General features: G+C 50.6%; 1 long non-coding RNA gene across 1 annotated transcript in view; it reads left to right on the plus strand.

Annotated features, from left to right (window-relative positions):
* The window catches only part of LOC146861390 (uncharacterized), an 83,297-nt gene that overhangs the window by 51,159 nt on the left and 13,216 nt on the right, over positions 1 to 18,922 (plus strand). The window contains exon 2 of the long non-coding RNA XR_014979255.1: positions 12,994 to 13,036. This is a non-coding gene — a long non-coding RNA (uncharacterized LOC146861390). The remainder of the gene's footprint in view (positions 1 to 12,993; positions 13,037 to 18,922) is intronic.

Consider the following 18,922-nt stretch of genomic DNA (forward strand, 5'->3'; position numbering starts at 1 on the left):
AGCAGGATTTGTCTGGTGGCATGGCGTCACATTTAACCTCTGTATTTGAAGCGCAGCACTCGTACCCAGTCAAATACAGAGTTTAAGGGCATCTTTAATTAGCTGAGACTTACCTGCACCATAGGTTAACTGATCATACTACCTGGAAGGGTCTGGTGCATCCCACAGCCAGTAAACTTATGGGTGTGTGCCGAAACGTGTATCGTAGCATGTGAGACCCAAGATGTTGTAGCAATCTCCGCCCACAAATTACACCCAGACAACGTTATCCGCTGGCAGTGCCCTATTTGTGCCCCTAGGGCTGGTTACAAATTGCCCTGCCGCTTGTTGATACTCAGCAGTCACCTCTGTTTCTCAGAACCTAGACCTCTTTAGTATAAATCCCTACCCAACAATAGGGGCACATATCATAAGCCCTGCTCATCCCTCAGGGAGTTTATGTGCATTAAAGACAGTGCTGTTCATATCCGGGACCCTTAAAATAATAGTCATCCGAACCAAAGGGAGGCCCTCATGCTACAACCCCAACACTACATGGCCAGCAGCGTGACCATATGTATCCACAATGAGAGTAAACATGTTAAGGCTTCACTCCGTCAGACCAAGAGCAGGAATCAGAGTCATCTTAGAGTCGGCCAGAATGGAAGATGGGCTTGAATGAAAATTGTTAATTTCCAAAAACGGATATGCTGACATGCTGGTTGCATTTCCAAATATATGTTAAGCTAATAGCTGAATAGTGACTCAAGCTGAACTACCGAGTAATTTGGCCGAAGGGCGTGCAGGCGATATTGTACATTCATAAAATGTATTAGACGCTCCAACTGATTTGCCCTTAGCTGAGGTAGTTCTTGTAGGAGAGTAGGATCTGCTTCTTACAGTTACCCCCACTTTTTGCTGAATTTTCACTGTTTTTCGACTTAGTCAGACTGAGGCCCTGCTAATCAGAGGCCTACCAGGGGCTGCAGCATGTATTATGCCACCCCTGGGAAGCCTTTTAAAATGAATCAACAGGTCTGCTACAGAAGCCTATGTAAGGTGGTGTATGCACCCCTTACTGATATCACTGCATATGTAACACCTATCAGTCACCCCTATGGCAGGCCTTAACAATCCTGAAGGCAGAGTGCTGGGTTTCTTGTGGGAGGGTGCCCATGCATGAGCAGTGCCCCCATGCACCTTTCGGAATCTTCATTCCAGGGTTGTTTGTGATGCAGCCAAACCATATACTCTTAAGTGCATTATAACCTTGCGGTAAATACTTACCTTGGAATGGCTGCATGGAAACATAACGTGTTTGGTGTCAAACACCTTGGAATCATACCTCCACACCAGTAACTGGTGTGGGAGGTATGATTCCACCCTACTAGAGGGAGAAACATGGCACCACCGGTATACCCGGTACCAGCTTAACAGAAACCTGGCATCACCAAATGGATGCTGCAGTCTGCCCTCCTGCTGCTGGATGAAACTCTGGCAGGGGAGGCTGGACAATAGGTTTCCTGTCACAGGGAGGTGTAACCACCTCCCAGACAGGCTTTAGTGTATTGGGGCTGGGTGGATGCACTCCAAGAGTGCTTTGAAGTCTGCACTGGGGGCACATTTGGTGTCCCTGTGCATATTCCAGCTCAAACCGGTTACAGGGGCTACCAGCCCCTGCTCTGCTCTGGGGTGAAACTGGACAAAGGAAATTGGTGTAGCCACCCCTCTTTCCTGACCCTCCCATAGGTGGGTCCCCAGAGTTTGTCCCATCCCTTCCTTGGGTATAAAGTAGGAACCCCTGACTATAGGACTTTAGATTTACCTGGATGAAACTCTGATACAGAAACCAGCCCTTCGACGATCTACACTGCACTAGATGACTGAAGAATCTCCCTTGGAGTAAAGGAGTTACTCTCCTGCTTGGCAGGCACCAAAGACGCATCTGTCTGGTTTGCATCTCCAAAGCTCTTGAGGACTCCGAAGAACTTAGCAACACAGGAGGTGGGTTCCCGTGGTCTCTGAGGTTGAACTGTGCACTCAGCAACTCTGAGGCCTGTATCCCTCGTGGAGACCGTGCATCCCAAAACCCTGGACACTGCGACCATTTTCAGAAGCATCAGCTTTGAGGTGACCTCTGAGGCTGAGCTTTGGGTTACTTATAGCCTTGACCCCGCGCAGTGATTTCACCAAAGATTGCTGGCCTACACTCCACGAGTGTTCCGTGGGCTAGCATTTTGTGATTCCTCTCGAGGTTCCTTCGCGATCCCTGGTCCCTCAACCTGTGGGTCCCCAAAAAGGTATCCTTAACTTTGATTGGGCTTCCCTGGTTGCTCCAGACGTGCCCTGACTCTCCATTGCTTGGGGAGTCCCCAGAACCTTGCTGGTCCGCATCGAAGGATCGTTACTCTTCCTGCGTGGGTAGCTGTTGCCAAGGCTTTTTGTGTTCAATCCAAGCACCGACACCCCAGCACTCGACATCCTTTGTGGGACAGCTTGAATCCGGGTCCTGGTCATCGTCGAAGTCTCCTGGTCCCCGTGGCTGCAGAGTCAAGCTTCACCTCTTCACACCTGAAGCACCCGACATCGATGGGCATTCGTCTATCGTGCCCCTGGTCACTGGCAGGTGAGCCAGACTCTGTCCCCTCTGCTTTCTGGTTCTTCACATCTTCGATCCAGGCTTGGATCCCACCAGACACTCTTCCTCTTCCCAGCAGCAGCACTTTGCAGCAGATCGCCATTGAAATCAACGACGAATCCCGACGCCATTTGACACCTATGCACCCGGCTTCCCTGGGTGAGGTAACACGAGTACTCCGGTGCTCCCGTGGGTGCTGGCCCTAGAACCCCCTAAGTCTAAAGGGGTTTGCTCAAAGTCCTCTCCTAAGTGTCCGTAATCTTTAAAATTCCAACCGCGACTTTCCCCATAGAATCTTATGGAGCTCGCGGCTGTGTTCTCACACTGCACACGTCCCACGTGGGTCCCGTGTGTCACTACCTTGGGTGGTTCCTTGGGGTCTCAGCGATTCTAGGTGCTCTAGGCACTGTGTCTAGTCAAGTTGTGGTTTTTATACCACTTTCTTAATATATGGTTTGGTCCCCCCCTGGAGCCCATTGTATATTGTGCTATTTACTGTCGTTTTAGTACTGTGATATTGTGTATCCTGGACTCTAGTCTCATAAAGAGATTAGTAGTGAGTGTTTAGAAATAAATACATATATTTTAGAAAAATCTGGTGTGGTTCTCCTTTAATTTGGTCATTCAAGAGGTTATAATCTGGTAAACCAAGCTGCTTTACACTCATTCAAGACTTAGCCTGAAGGCTGCTCTCCACAGCTACCGCAAGGATAGCTTTCAATAAAGGTTGTCTTTAAACCTATCATCAATGAAGGTCATTTGGACTGGTGCAAGGTGCCCACTATAACTAGTGGACAGCATAAACCAGGCCAACTTCTCACATTGGTGTGCAGCGGTTGGATTCAAGCTTGCTATTGCTTTACCAGATAATCTCATTGAGTGACTAACTGAAAACCACTATAGGTACTATAGGTACATATAAATCAAGTCTAGAATACAGTAAGTTCTACTGAACTTAGAGTTGTGTCTCAAGGGCTTAGCACACCCTTTCTACAACTCAAGAGAGTTTAGTAGGCCCCACTAGAGTAGGTAGGTGCAGACACCACCCCACACTAGTTATGTCTTCAAGGCCAGAAACCAGTAGGCCTCTGCCAACTAGATATGACCATCTCCCATTCCAGGAATTGAGAGCTGTGTGTACATCTAGGAAATTGAAGACAGGGAAAAGTGCAAACACCCAATGCCTCATAGAGGCTTTGCTTTTAGATGACCTCAGAAAGACCCCAGGGTCTGATGAGGCAGGCAAGGTGGGTGGGTCAGCAGAAGGGGAAAGGCCAGGTAGTGAACACTACTATGACCCAGACTCTGATGCTGGCCAGGAGGATCAAGATGATTCCACTCTGGAAGAAACAATCTTTCCTGAGGGTGAGGGAGAAGGCACCAGTGGCCCTCTCTTTACCCCACCTGGGAGGGTTGGCAGTGTACCTAGAAGATCAAGATCTCCTTCTCTGGAATCTAATCATTCTGGTACATCTGTAGGGACCTCTATCTCTCATAGGACTACTGCCCCTCACCAGAGGGAGCCCTCTTATGAGAGAAAGTGCAGACTGCTTGAGTTTGAGAAAGCTAAGCTTAGGATCAAGAGAGAGCAGTTGGCCTTAGATAGGGAATTCCCGGAGTTCCAGAGAGCTTCACAAAGATGGGGGCTAGAGCCCCCTAGTGGCAGCAACAGAATCCCTAGAGGTAGAGAGCATACTCATGACCATAGGAACCTGAACAAGATTGTCCCTCCTTCCCAGAGTGGGGATGACATCCACAAATGGATAACTGTACTGGAGAGGGCATGTAAAGTACAGAGGGTCCCTCTGGAGCAGTGGGCAGTAATCTTGTGGCTCTCCTTTGCAGAAAAAGGTAGAGACAAGCTCCTCACTGTTAGAGAAGAGGATGCTGATAATTACAAAGTCCTGAAGAGTGCTCTGATTGATGGGTTTGGCCTAACCACTGAATAGCACAGGTTGAAGTTCAGAGATACCCAAAAGGCACAGACTCAAGACTGGGTTGACTTTGTAGATTGTGCTACTAAGGCTCTGGAGGGCTGGTTACTTGGCAGTAAGGTGTGTGATTTTAAAGGATTGTACAACTTGATTATGAGGGAGCAGATCCTTAATAATTGTCAAAATCAGCTGTTGCATCAGTACCTGGTGGACTCCGATCTGACCTCTCCCCAAGAATTGGGCCAGAAGGGAGACAAATGGGTCAGAACCAGGGTGAGGCAGAAGGTTCGGAACCAAGGTGGTGACTCCAAGAAGCAGGACTCCAAAAACTCTGATACGGTTGGGGAGAAGGGTAAATACCAGAAGTCTTCTCAAGGGCCCCAAAAATCTGCATCTGGTGGGGAGTTCCAATCTAACAAAGAAAAAGGCAAAAGAAACCATGGTGTAAAATCTGTAAACAGAAGACCCATTGGACAATTGATTGTACCAAGTCCAAAGACTCAACTCCAGCCACCATTGCCCCTAAGGCAACTGTTCCCCCTAGTTCAGCTCCAAGTGGTGATACTCAGAATAAGGGTGTAGTAGGGTTAACCCTGGGTTCTGAGGTGGACTCTGGCCTAGTCAGAGTTCCAACTCAGGCTGTTCTGATCTGTGATGGAGGCATGGATATGTCCTCCTTTGTGAGTCCCAGTAATCTGGGCAAATACAGACAGCAGCCTTCAATCAATGGAAAAGAGGCTTTGGCATTTAGGGACCCAGGAGCAAGTGTTACAATGGTGACAAAAGATCTAATGGCTCCTGAGCAAATCATACTTGGTGAGATGTACCAAGTGACCAATGCTAGCAATGTCAGGACAGACCATTACTTGGCAGTTGTTAATTTCACCTGGGGAGCAGTAACTGGCCCTAAGAAGGTTGTGGTAAGTGCAGACCTCCCTGTTGAATTCTTGCTTGGCAATGATTTAGAAACTTCAGCTTGGGCTGAAGTGGCGCTCAGGACTCATGCAGAAATGTTGGGCATCCCTGCAGAAGTGTTTGCTATGACCAGGTCACAGGCAAAATGTCTAAAACTGAACAAGCCCTGGATCCTGTAAGAATGGACCAGGTGCCTTCCAAGAGAAGGAGAAGTAGGGGTAAGGCAGTGTCTTCCCCCCTGACTCAGAATGCAGACCAGTCTATTGAGGGAGCTGATCTAAGTCCTGAAGAAGGAACTGTCCCAGATGAGCTTGAACCTGATCAGGTTGAGTTCTTGTGGACAGGGGGGCCTTCCAGAGCAGATCTGAGCCAGGAGCAGCTGAACTGCCCCTCTCTTGAACCCCTCAGACAGCAGGCTGCTGCTGAGATTGCTGGGAATGCTAGTGGAACGCATAAGATCTATTGGGATGATGGACTCCTTTACTCAGGGAGTAGAGACCCCAAACCTGGAGCAGCCAGGAGGTTGGTTATACCTCTGAAGTTTAGGGGCTTCCTGTTAACACTAGCCCATGATATTCCCTTAGCTGGTCACCTAGGCCAAAACAAGACTTGGGACAGAATTGTCACTCACTTTCATTGGCCACACATGTCTGAAGACACCAAGGAGTTTTATCGCTCCTGTGTCACCTGTCAAGCCAGTGGTAAGGCAGGTGGTACTACAAGGGCCCCCCCTGATACCACTACCTGTAGTGGGGGTTCTCTTTGAGAGGGTTGGGATTGATAAAGTTGGCCTCATGGATCCTCAGACAGCATCTGGGCACAGGTTTATACTGGTGGTGGTGAACCATGCCACTAGATACCCAGAAGCCATGCCCCTTAGGACCACTACAGCTTCTGTGGTGGAAAGGGCCCTACTTGGAATCTTTTCCAGAGTGGGTTTCCCTAAGGAGGTAGTATCAGACAGAGATGCAAACTTCATGTCTAGTTACTTGACAGCAATGTGGAAGGAGTGGGGAGTAAATTACAAATGTACCGCCCCTTATCACCCACAATGCAATGGGTTCGTTGAAAGGTTCAACAAAACCCTCAAATCAAAGGTCTCCCAGATAAGCTTAGGCGCAGATGGGACATACTTTTGCCCTGCCTCCTATTTGCCTACAGAGAGGTTCCTCAGAAGGGGGTTGGTTACTGCCCATTTGAGCTTCTGTTTGGACATCCAGTTAGGGGTCCATTGTGTCTAGTGAAGGAGGGATGGGAGTTGCCTCTCAAACCCCCTAAACAGGATATTGTGGACTATGTACTTGGTCTCCGCTCCCGAATGGCTGAATACATGAAGAAGGCAACTAAAAACCTTTAGGCTAGCTAGGAATTGCAAAAGACCTGGCATGACCAAAAGGCTGTGCTGACTGTTTACCAGCCAGGACAAAAGGTATGGGTGTTGGAGCCTGTGGTCCCAGCAGCCCTCCAAGACAAGTGGAGTAGCTCCCATACAATACTTGAGCAGAAGGGAGAGGTTGCCTACCTGGTGGACCTAGGAACTCCCAGGAGCCCCCATAGGGTGCTCCATGTCAACATGCTCAAGCCATATGTCGACTGGGCTAACATGGGCCTGCTCATGGCAACTGATGAGGGACAGGAGGAAGAGAGTGATCCACTTCCTGACCTGCTCTTTCAGAACCCTGATGATGGTTCAGTAGATGGTGTAGCCTTGGCAGGCAGCCCCACTGTCCAACAACAAACTGATTGAAGAAAAGTTCTCTGTCAGTTTAGACATATGTTCTCACTGACTCCAAGTCAGACCACCTGGTGCACTCATGAAGTGGACACTGGGGACAGCCTGCCTGCTAAAAATAAGACTTACAGGCAACCTGAGCATATCAGGGACTGTATCAGGGCTGAAGTCCAGAAGATGTTGGAATTGGGAGTTATTGAACCCTCCGATAGCCCTTGGGCTAGTCCAGTAGTCTTAGTGCCCAAACCTCACACCAAAGATGGTAAGAGAGAGATGAGGTTTTGGACTACAGGGGTCTCACTGCAGTCACTGGGACTGATGCCCATCCAATACCAAGGGCAGATGAGCTTATAGACACTTTGGCCTCAGCCAAGTTCCTGAGCACATTTGACTTGACAGCTGGCTACTGGCAGATCAGACTAGCTGATGATGCAAAGCCAAAGACAGCATTTTCTACCCATAGTGGGCACTACCAATTTGTGGTGACGCCCTGTGGTTTGAAAAATGCACCTACCACTTTTCAAAGGTTGGTGAACAAAGTCCATACAGGCCTGGAAGCCTATAGTGCAGCATATCTAGATGATATTGCTGTCTTTAGCTCCACCTGGGAGGATCACCTGGTCCACCTGAGAAATGTTTTGGAGGCCCTGCAGAAAGCAGGTCTAACAATCAAGGCCACCAAGTGCCAGATAGGGCAGAGTCAGGTTGTGTACCTGGGCCACCTTGTGGGTGGAGGCCAGGTTCAACCATGGCTGAGCAAAGTCCAGACCATCATGGACTGGGTTGCTCCAACCACTCAGACTCAGGTCAGAGCTTTCTTGGGCCTGACTGGGTACTATAGGGGATTTGTCAAAGGGTATGGATCCATAGTGACCCCTTTGAATGACTTAACTTCTAAGAAAATGCCAAAGAAAGTTCAGTGGACAGTCAGCTGTCAAAAGGCATTTGATGACCTGAAGCGGGCCATGTGCACTGCTCCCGTTCTGCAAAGTCCTGATTACTCCAAGCAATTCTTTGTTCAAACAGATGCATCTGAGTTGGGGGTAGGGGCTGTGTTATCATAATTGAATGATGAGGGTCAGGATCAGCCAGTATCTTTTATTAGCAGAAGGCTGACTGCCAAAGAAAGTTCAGTGGATAGTCAGCTGTCAAAAGGCATTTGATGACCTGAAGCAGGCCATGTGCACTGCTCCCATTCTGCAAAGTCCTGATTACTTCAAGCAATTCTTTGTTCAAACAGATGCATCTGAGTTGGGGGTAGCAGCTGTGTTATCACAATTGAATGATGAGGGTCAGGATCAGCCAGTAGCTTTTATTAGCAGAAGGCTGACACCCAGAGAGAAACGTTGGTCAGCCATTCTTAATTCAGAAAAAGTTGAAGACCCCTGCTTTAGATGAGAACAGACTAGTGAATATGTACCTTCCATCCACAGGGGAAGGTTGTGAACCCATGTGCCTGAAGTTGGTGGCACAGCTCGACTGGGCCAGAGAATGTGTCATATGTCATTTGAACACACACTACATTAAGCTTCTTTCGCATGAAGCCAACTACCTTGGTTTCTTGAGTATATGTGGTACAGTAACTGTATAGGCCGGTTCTAGGGCACTAACTGTTGGACTTTTGCATGGTGTAGAAATGAGTTGCCTTAGCTCCACTGCCTCCATTAAGGCCTGTTGCCTCATAAAGCCCTTCTTACCAGCCTCTAGCATTAGAACCCAAGGAAGCATGTGATTGGATGACAAAGTGTTGTAAACTGAACTGCTACAACTATGTGGCAGCGAAGGAACAGGCCACGCTGCATGAAAAGCAAATCATGTGCACACAGCTCCATCTTGTGACACATATCTGCTAGCTGGGATGACTATAAAAGCTGCCTGTCAGTTGTAATTTGTAGTAAATTACTGATGTTGTAAACAGTGGAAATATTCACATGCATAGTACTTTTAACCCATCTGCCCACAAATGGGGGTCATTCCACACTATGTGCCACCCAGCTATGACTCTGGTGGAATAGTCTAAAAACTAGACCTAGTTTAACTTGGTTAACCCAAGAATTAATTTTGCTCCACTGAGTAAAAAGACATGCGTAGTCCCTGGTTTAATTTCTAGTAACATTGTGTTTAATGCCATCATCCATGCAATGCCCTTATAAAATCACTGATTAATCTACTCACACAAGTAGCCAACTAGCAGCAAGCCCAGTGTGACCTGTAAATGCTAATTTAACCATCCTATCAACTGCACTGAGGGCAAGCAACACTCACTGCTACAGATGCCTTAGTACAGTAAGCATCCTGGTGGCCGCATGTTGCCGCTATGGTAGAAGAATGCAAAAAGAAATATTGATGGACAGAATGCAGAACAATGTCATACATTCACCCCAGTACAGAGATCTGGGCCTAAATCCATCGTTTTATTGCTCACCATAGGAACAGTCCAGCCCAAACTGCCAAGCCAGGTCCTCCCTGGAACGGAAACAAGCATCCTAGGACCAGTTTCGGGGTTTTACCCCTCTTCAGCCAGGAGGCCTGGCAGTTCGGGCTGGACTGTTCCTATAGGGCACAGGGTCAAGACTGATTTGCATGTGGCTGGGTCCAAACTGGAATGGCATGGTGAGCAAAAAAACGATGGATTTAGGCCCAGATCTTCTGTACTGGGGTGAATGTATGACATTGTTCTGCATTCTGTCCATCAATAGTTCTTTTTGCATTTGTCACCCCGAGTGGAAGTTCGGGCTGGACTGTGCCCACGAGGCACAGGGTCAAGACTGATTTACATATGGCCAGGCCTAAACTGGGGTGGCATGGTGAGCAAAAGAATGATGGATTTAACCCAGATCTCTTGACTGGGGGTGAATGTTTTGATTTGTTCAACATTCCGTCCATCAATTGTGTGTCTTTTGCTTTCTTGCCCTAAGTGCGCCGGGTATGCCCTGATGTGGGTCTCAGGCTCACTGTGCCACTGGAATCAAGCTATCCTGGCTGAAGAGGGATAAAACCCCGAAACCGGTCCTAGGATTCTTGTTTCCATTCCACGGAGGACCTGGCTTGGCAGTTCGGGCTGGACTGTTCCCATGAGGCACAGGGTCAAGCCTGATTTGCATATGGCCAGGTCTAAACTGGGGTGGCATGGTGAGCAAAAGAATGATGGATTTAACCCAGATCTCTTGACTGGGGGTGAATGTTTTGATTTGTTCAGCATTCCGTCCATCAATTGTGTGTCTCTTGCTTTCTCGCCCTAAGTGCACCAGGTATGCCCAGACGTGGGTCCTGAGCTCAATGTGCCACTGGAATCAAGCTATCCTGGCTGAAGAGGGGTTCAACCCCGAAACCGGTCATAGGATGCTTGTTTCCGTTCCACGGAGGACCTGGCTTGGCAGTTTGGGCTGGACTGTTCCCATGAGGCACAGGGTCAAGACTGATTTGCATATGGCCAGGTCTAAACTGGGGTGGCATGGTGAGCAAAAGAATGATGGATTTAACCCAGATCTCTTGACTGGGGGTGAATGTTTTGATTTGTACAGCATTCCATCCATCAATTGTGTGTCTTTTGCTATGGTAGAAGAAGCAAGAGTTATATCCAGCCAGCCCTACTTTCCTCCCTTGCAGTTATCCATGTATAGTGACTCGTTGGAGCAGGTAAATAGGTACTAATCGGATGCAGGTAAAACATGTGGCAGTTAAGAGGTCAAAGCAAAAAAAATCGTTTTTTAGCATTTTTTACCATGTACAGGCTCCATTTAATGTAAAATATGTGTAAATGTCTTGCTAAAATAGACACCACAATTATACGTTGGTCACTGTCCCCACGTGGTAAGAGGCGGACCAACTTCTGATGCGACTAGAAGCACGTGGCCTTAAGCAATGTATGTCTTTATGTCACTGCAATGTCCCTCATTTATTCAAAGAATTCCACACGTGCACAGTTTAATGCTGTGATGTTTCGGTCACAGTTTTAGCAGGCTGCTTACTGCCAACAGTGTGTGTGGCTTGATCACCTTACTGTGTAAATCTGATATTCGCAGATTATTATTTTCTTGTGGGTCCTCATGGGACCCCTCTCCTTCGTTTGATAACTTGCACTCAGTGATAGCCAGATTGCACAGAATAGAAGGCACCTTATTGCTGATCTTTGTTTTTATCCTGTCACCTGCTTGGTGTTTCACCTCAGCTTTCAATGACAGATGCCTTCCAGTGACCTTCCCAAGACACCTGTAGGCCTGCCTGCCTCTGAACTCGCACTGCCCCTACTGCACCGCCAAGCTCACTCACTGCACCCTGCTGAGGTGTTCGTCCTTCCTTTCCTCCACTCACACCTCCTGAGCCCTGAGGAGTTTCCACCTTAGCTCCTATGTTAATAACCCATAAATAGGCCTGCCAATGTACAGGGTCACAGGTGGGACAAAATAAAGGCAGCCTAGCAGTTAATGACATCACGCTGGTCTCATTCAGTTAAAAGGTGCATCTTAGTGAAAAATCTGATAACACACCAGGGTTGCGTGTTATTAGTGAGATAATTAGACTGTGAGATAGCTATCAGATTTGAGTTCATTTCATCCTTCACCATATGCTCTCTTTTTCACCCACAATAATGCTCATTGGGGAAGCCATTACATAGAGGATTAACTTAATCTAAAGAGGTCCAGATTGACAATAACATTGAAAAAAACGTGCAACTTGACTTACTCAACAAAGTGTTGTTATACACTATTACACAAACCATACCTTGTGCTGAAAGGAGGTGCCGTACACCCCCTCGATTCTACCTGTGCGTGTGCTTGACTGAAGCTGCAGAGCCCTTCCCTCTCTGCACATCTCCCCAGACAGCATTACACACCCGCCTGACAAAGATTTTGCTTCGAGTTTGACCTTTTGAACTTGTGTGGCTTTGCGAGCGTTAAAGAATTTAGATTTTCTGAACCTGAGGAAAGGAACACTTCTAAATATAAAATGTTGTTCTGAACAGCTTCACAATGAGGAACATAATCTCCCAACTCCATTTTGAAGCAACAGGCTACCGGTGGTACAGTAAAAAGAAAAAAAAGGTGGCCGGTCCGACATGGCCACTCGGCGGTGAGGCTCCGGACGCCTAACCACGCAAATCCGCCTAAATCCGTGGCGAGCTGCCCTGGCCGGCCCATTCTTGGCGCAGCGGAGCGTGGACCTGACCCGCGGCCCTGAGCCCGAAGCTGCCTGGATTCAGCCTGGCCCGTGCGACGATCGGCGACCCGGAGGCAGGCCGGCGGCTGGCAGTGACAATCCTGGTGCTGGGACCCGGGCGGGCTACTAATCGAGCCCACGGCTCCCGCGTGGTGTTTAGGCCCGGCTGTCCTGCGACATCGGCCGCCTTGTTGGGACACTTCAGCTGCCACTGCTGGCCCCCCCTCCCCCCCCGGCGAGAAGAGAGGTGTTCCCGCCTGTCAGATACGTCTTTTAATTGCGAACCACACAGGAGTAGAAGGACGCAAGCTCCCAATGCCCTTCTCTGAACTTTCCCCACCAGGTTTCTTTAATTACACCTTAGTAAGTGAGTACCGAGGGGGGAAAGGGGATGGGACAGAGAAGAGACAGCTCCAAACACTGCGGATCAGCACGAACCTCCTTCCTCACTGGTAGTGTCAGCTGCAGACATAATCATGAATTAAATGGCGAAACATTCATAACTTACTTGCATTTAGAATCTAAGATAACTTATCTTACCAGGAAGTGTTTTTGGTTTTGCCCCTCTTCTACTTCTCTTTTGCGTTGTATGTGTCTGAAGAGAAGTCTTAACTCTTGTTGTTCTATCCTCACAGGAATGCTACGTATTCACTGCTCTATGGGAAATTAGAAGACAAGGTAAGTGTACATCATTATTTAATATAATCTGTAAATTGCGTTTTTTCCCCTTCACTAAGTATACTCACTGGATAATTACAGAGTTGTTTTAATAATTGGAGTCTAATTGGTTTTACAGTTCCAGAATTTTGTCTTTGCTATCTTTGGGGAACTATTCTTAGTTTGATTTAATTTTCTGGTGGTAAATGAGACTCCCAACGTTATTATGGATTTAACCAACTTGAGAAGGTAATTTAGATGTTAAACGGACTAGCAAACGTCCGCTGTCTTTTATTGGATATTTTAAGGAACCTTGGAGCGAAGCGAGTATGTTTAGTCGCCTTCGCTAGACTTTGCCTCAAATGTGACTTGCAATCTTTGGACACGTCCTAATTGTTGCCAGCTGGTGATTCTGTTAGTGCGCGTAGAGCGTTTATTTTAAAGCTTGCTCGTTTCATTTAATACTAACTAGAATTCCAGCCAAACACGCGAGGCGGACGTGAATAAATTCACTCGCGCGTCTTATTTGTTGTTAGCTGGTGATTATGTTGTGCGCGTAGAGCGTTAATTTAAAGCTTGCTCGTTTAATTTAATACCAACTAGAGTTCCAGTCAAACACGCGAGGCGGACTTGAATAAATTCACTCGTGCTTCTTAATTGCTTCCTCTGAACAATGGCACGAAGACTCAGTGCCCGAGTGCTCAAAGGTTTTAGCTATTTTATCACGGTGTGGATTTATTTGTAAACGCGGCGAAATGAAAGCAGTCGCCCGCGTTTCTTCTCTAACGTTTCCACTACAGTTTTCTTTTATTTTTATTCTGATACCCTTCAGCTGAAGGATTTACATTAATTATAGTTGTTCTCTCATATTATTTCTGCAGACAGATGTTTATCAGTATTCAGGCCTTTCTCATTGCTAATTTTGAATTTCAATGCTATTTAGAAATCCTTAATTACACTTTGACATTTTACACTAACCTGAGATTATTTATCCGACAGAACTAACCCCGAGTATGACGCCACTACCCTGACTAGCTTTCTCGACGCAAGAAACAGGTGCTGCTCCTGAGGAATCTTCGGTGAAGTGCATCTTGGAATGTTAGAGCACACCTCACCAACTGTCATTCACTGCAAGACTAGACTGTTAAACAGCAATATGCTATTGCAGCAAGTTGGCAGCCATGTTGGAATTTCTACGATGCCAACAAGCACTCCAACTCAAAGGATTGACTACTTTCTCAGTTTGTAATGAGAGCATAGAGGCCACGGAAGCAGAAGGAGGAGGAAACCTTCCGTGATTCCTGACACCGCCCCAGGACTGCAGGCGGTGAGTGCAGGGGTGCGGAGCGGGCCCTGGGGGGCCGCACTTTGATGGACGGAGGCCGGTGAGTGCAGTGCCGAGGAAGGCGTGTGAGTGGGGCGGCCCTGGCTGTCGGGGTGACCGAGAAGTGGTGGGGGGCCCCCCCTTCGAGCCGGCTGTCGACGGTCGGGGCCCGGCTCCCCCTTTCCCCCCTGCATCAGCCGCTGCGCTTGGACCTTGTCCCTCGCGTTCTGCGGGGGTCGTTGAATGGCACCTTAGCTGCTCGGGCCGCAAGCCGGCGGCCGGTGGGTGAGTGCGGCATCCTTTCCCCCCCTCACCCCCCCCTGGCTGCAGGCTTTACGCTCTCAGCTGTGAAGGGTCAAGATCCGGGAGAGGGCGACCTGAGCTGAATCCGGTGCCCGCGGCCCCGGGCTGAGTGCTGGCATCGGCGGTTGGGGATCCACCGCGAGGTGCCTGGATTGGGGGCAGTCCGTCCTGCCTGTTCACCGAGGACCATCTTGAAGGGCTTGGGCATCTGCATAGACTGATCGGGCCGGTGACTTCGCTGGGGGCGCCGTGGATCTGCCCTTTGCTGTGTTGTCCGGCAGGAGGCGGCTCGCTGCCCTGGGTACTGACGGGCCTCGAACCTGGAGTTTCTAGTCGGCGGCCTTGAGCGCTACTCGGCTGCCTCTTCGGGCGGCGCGCAGAGACGTGATCGGCATTGCTGGTGACATTCGGCCTGCCGGACGGGTGAGGGGCCCCGGCTGTGCATCCTCCCCCCCTGCCATCTGCCGCCCTAATCCCTTGTGGGGTCTCCGGTGACCGTGACATCCCCTGTTGATCGTGGGGCGGCCATCATGGGTAAGGACAGGGCTTCCAGGCCGCCACCTGCTGCAACCCAAACCAGGATTGATCAGTACACGACCTCCAAGAGGGGGGCGGGCTCGACCGAGGCGGCGACCTCAGCCCCCAACACGGACCTAACAGCCGTTTTGCAGGCCATCAGCGCCTCCCGCTCCTCCCTGGAGGGTATGGTCGGGGAGATCAAGGTCGACGTTGCCCTCCTCCGGCAGGACCTGCGTAACGCCACTGCCCGCATCTCCGAAGCCGAATCAAGAATTTCGACAGCCAAGGACGACATCCGTCAGTTACAGGACCAAGTGCGAGAGCTAACCACCCACTCTAAGTAACTGCACCGCCGGGCTGAGGATGCTGAGAACCGCGCCCGGCGTAGTAACCTCCACCTGGTGGGATTTCCGGAGGGGGCAGAATTGGGCCATGCAGACAATTTCCTGGAACGCTGGTTTAAATCCTGGATGCCGGTAGACAGCCTGTCAACCTGGTTTGTGGTGGAGAGGGCCCACCGCTCGCTGGCTCCCAGGCCTCCGTGGGTGCCCCCCCACCCTTTCATCTTAAAGATCCTCAATTTCAGAGACAGGGACGCGATTCTCCGTGAGGCCAGACGCAAAGAGACTCTCACATACCAAAAACACACTATAATGATCTTCCCGGACTACACCCGGGAGGTCCAGGAGCTCAGGCGATCCTACACGGAGGGGAAGCAGAAGATGCGAGCCATGGGCCTCCAGTACCAGCTTCAGTTCCCGGCGCGCCTCCGGGTCATTTTTCAGCACAAAACAATATTCTTTGACACGCCGCGAGCAGCCTGGACCTGGCTGACGAAGGAGCGTCCTTTGCACAGATCTGGACAGGGATCACCGGCGGCTGGGCGGTGGGGACAGGAGGTGCCCCGGCCATCCAGAACCCGTCGACGGCGACGAGCACTGCCCCGGAGGCGCACGGCAGGAAAGGTGATCGTAACGCGCTCTGTGGGCCGGAAGCGCCGGGAGTCTGGGGCCTCTTATGCCTCTTCGGCCGCACCTACAAGCCCCGCTGCTACTGGACAACATACTGAGTCCCCCCTACGGGTGGGCTCGGCAACGCAGCCAGCCGCACAAATAGACCTTGCGGATCTTTCCCGCAGTCCGGTCATTTGATTTCCTTTAATGCAGATGGACTTGTGTAAGGGGGAGGGGATGTGCTTTCCGGGCCGGCGATGCGAAGGTCTGGGCTTCAGTGTTCACTATATTTGCAGCTCTCAGCCAGGGCAGGAGATTTTGTCTTATTCTGATCTATTCGGGCGACAGATGCTTCTGTTTCTGAAGTATAGGGTGGGGGGTGTGGGGTTGGGGTTGGTTTGGGGGTGTTTCTTCCTCCTAGGGGGGTTTTCGTTGGTGGGGGATGATTTCCTCTTTGTTGTGGTTCTATGGCATCCAGACACTGTTGACCTGCTCCCATGTCCGCTCTCCCGATGTCTCTCCCTCCGGGGAGACCATGCGCTTGCGCCCCCTTCAGTTTTGGTGTGGGTGCCGTGCCCTACGGGTGGCCCCTTACTGCACGCTCCCCGGCCCTCCTTGCCATTGACTCCGGGGTTACCCGTTCTCCACAAGGGACACGCTTCTTCCGAAGGCACCGGTCCCCAACACACGCTGAGATGGCGCCTTACTCTGCTCCCTGCTCCAGGCTCGTTCTCCTTAACTTATGGAGTTCCCTACGGTCTGAGGGATACACTCCCTCTGCTCCGGCAGACGAGAACTCTGGTTAGGCGTGCCCCCGACTATACTTATGGCTGACACAACCCTTCCTAGGGCCGCTATGCGCATACTGTCCTGGAACGTAAATGGTCTTTTGGACCGTTTCAAACGCATGGCTGTCCTCAAATATGCGCAGCGCATGGAGATCGACGTGCTCTTCCTTCAGGAGACCCACCTCCTCGGTAATAAATGTCCCTTTCTCGCCCGCTACGGATATGACAGGGTTTGGCACTCCGGCTTTGCTAGGGGATCCTGGGGGGTGGCTATCCTGATTAGACGGTCCTTTCCCTTTGTATTGGCCCGAGCGCATTGTGACCCCCAGGGTATGGCGGTTGCAGTTTGTGGCACTCTCGAGGGGCGACCACTCACCTTGATGTCCCTATATGCGGCGCCGTCCCGGTTGCAGGCTGTCCTTTCCTACACCGCAGATTTGATGCCAACGCTCCCGGCAGGCTCGCTCATTTTAGGGGGGGAGTTCAATGCTGTCTACACGCCCCATATGGATTCGACGGGTCCAATCTCACTCGCCAGAGCCACTCGCGCGAGGCAGTTGTCGAGTTGGGCTGAGGCCCAGGGCCTGTGTGACGTCTGGAGGGTTTGGCACCCACACGCTTGTCAATACACTCACACCTCGGCGGCACATCATTCACACGCCCGGATTGACTTAATTTTCGTCCCGTCTACGGAATGTGCGAGTGTGTAGGATGCCCACATTCTTCCAAGGGGCCTTTCGGACCACTCGCCACTGCTTCTCGCTTTTGGCCCACCTGCCCTTTTCCGCCCGCCCGATGTGGCGCCTGAATGCCTGGTTCCTCCAGGACGCAGATTTTCAGAAAACAGTGGGAGACGAGCTTGCCGATTATTATCGTCACAATGTTGGCTCTGTCTCGTCCTCAGCCATCCTTTGGGAGGCCGGCAAGGCGACTATTAGGGGGCGGCCCGGGGGCACATACAGCAGCAACGTCGGGCACAGCTCCAGCGACTCACGGCCTGTGAGGCGCAAGCCTTAGAACTTGAACGGAACCAGGAGGCATTGAGTGATGCCGTGAGTGCGCGGCGGCTGGCCTTTCTGCAGGAGGAGATACGTATGCACTCTATGGAGGCGGCCAAGACTCTGTGGCGCTCCTCGGTGGCCCGGGTGTACGGTTGGGGGGATAAGAATGGTACGCTCCTCCACCGGCTGGCCACCTACCCTCGCGCAAACCGGATTATTCTTGCCATTGCGGATTCCACGGGCGTGACTCACACAACCTCCGTCGCAGTGGCACAGACCTTTGCAGACTACTATTCCCACCTATACCGGGCTCGGGCGCCGGGGATCTCCCATGAGGAGCTGATGGGGATGAGCGGGGCTGTTATTGGGCAATTGAGAGGGGAGGCTAGTGAGACACTAGATCTGCCCATCACGTTCCGAGAAATCGATGAAGCAATTAGTCACTTGGCTTCCGGGAAGACCCCAGGGCCGGATGGCTTCCCACAGGAATACTATGCCCACTACCGTGAAATCCTTGCCCCGGGGCTTCTGGACCTCTATGCTGAAGTGGTGGAGAAGGGCTCATTCCCACCCGAGACGGACACGGCTACGATAGTAGTCCTTCCAAAAACACAACCCCCGTCGCAGTCTTGTTCGGATTATCGGCCTATATCTCTCATTAACACCGAGCTTAAGATATACACTACCATCCTGGCGCAACGGCTTCGCCCGCATCTTGTCTCACTGGTCCACCCGGACCAGTGTGGATTTATGCCGGCTCGAGGGACTAGGCACTGCTTGCGGCGCCTGCATCTGGCCCTGGACCACCGGGAGCGCCTATCTCCTTATCTGGCCCTATTACTGGTTGACTTTGAAAAGGCCTTTCATTCGGTGGGGTGAGGTTTACCTCGGAGAGGTCTTGGAGCTCATGGGTTTTGGCATCCAGTTTCGTGCTATGGTCCGGGTCCTGAATGCGGATCCACGAGCCCGAGTGCTGGTGAATGGAGCCCTCTCCCGCACGTTTTCCATAGGGCGAGGAA

Source organism: Triturus cristatus, chromosome 3_1, assembly GCF_964204655.1.
Source record: "Triturus cristatus chromosome 3_1, aTriCri1.1, whole genome shotgun sequence".
Lineage (NCBI taxonomy): Eukaryota > Metazoa > Chordata > Amphibia > Caudata > Salamandridae > Triturus > Triturus cristatus.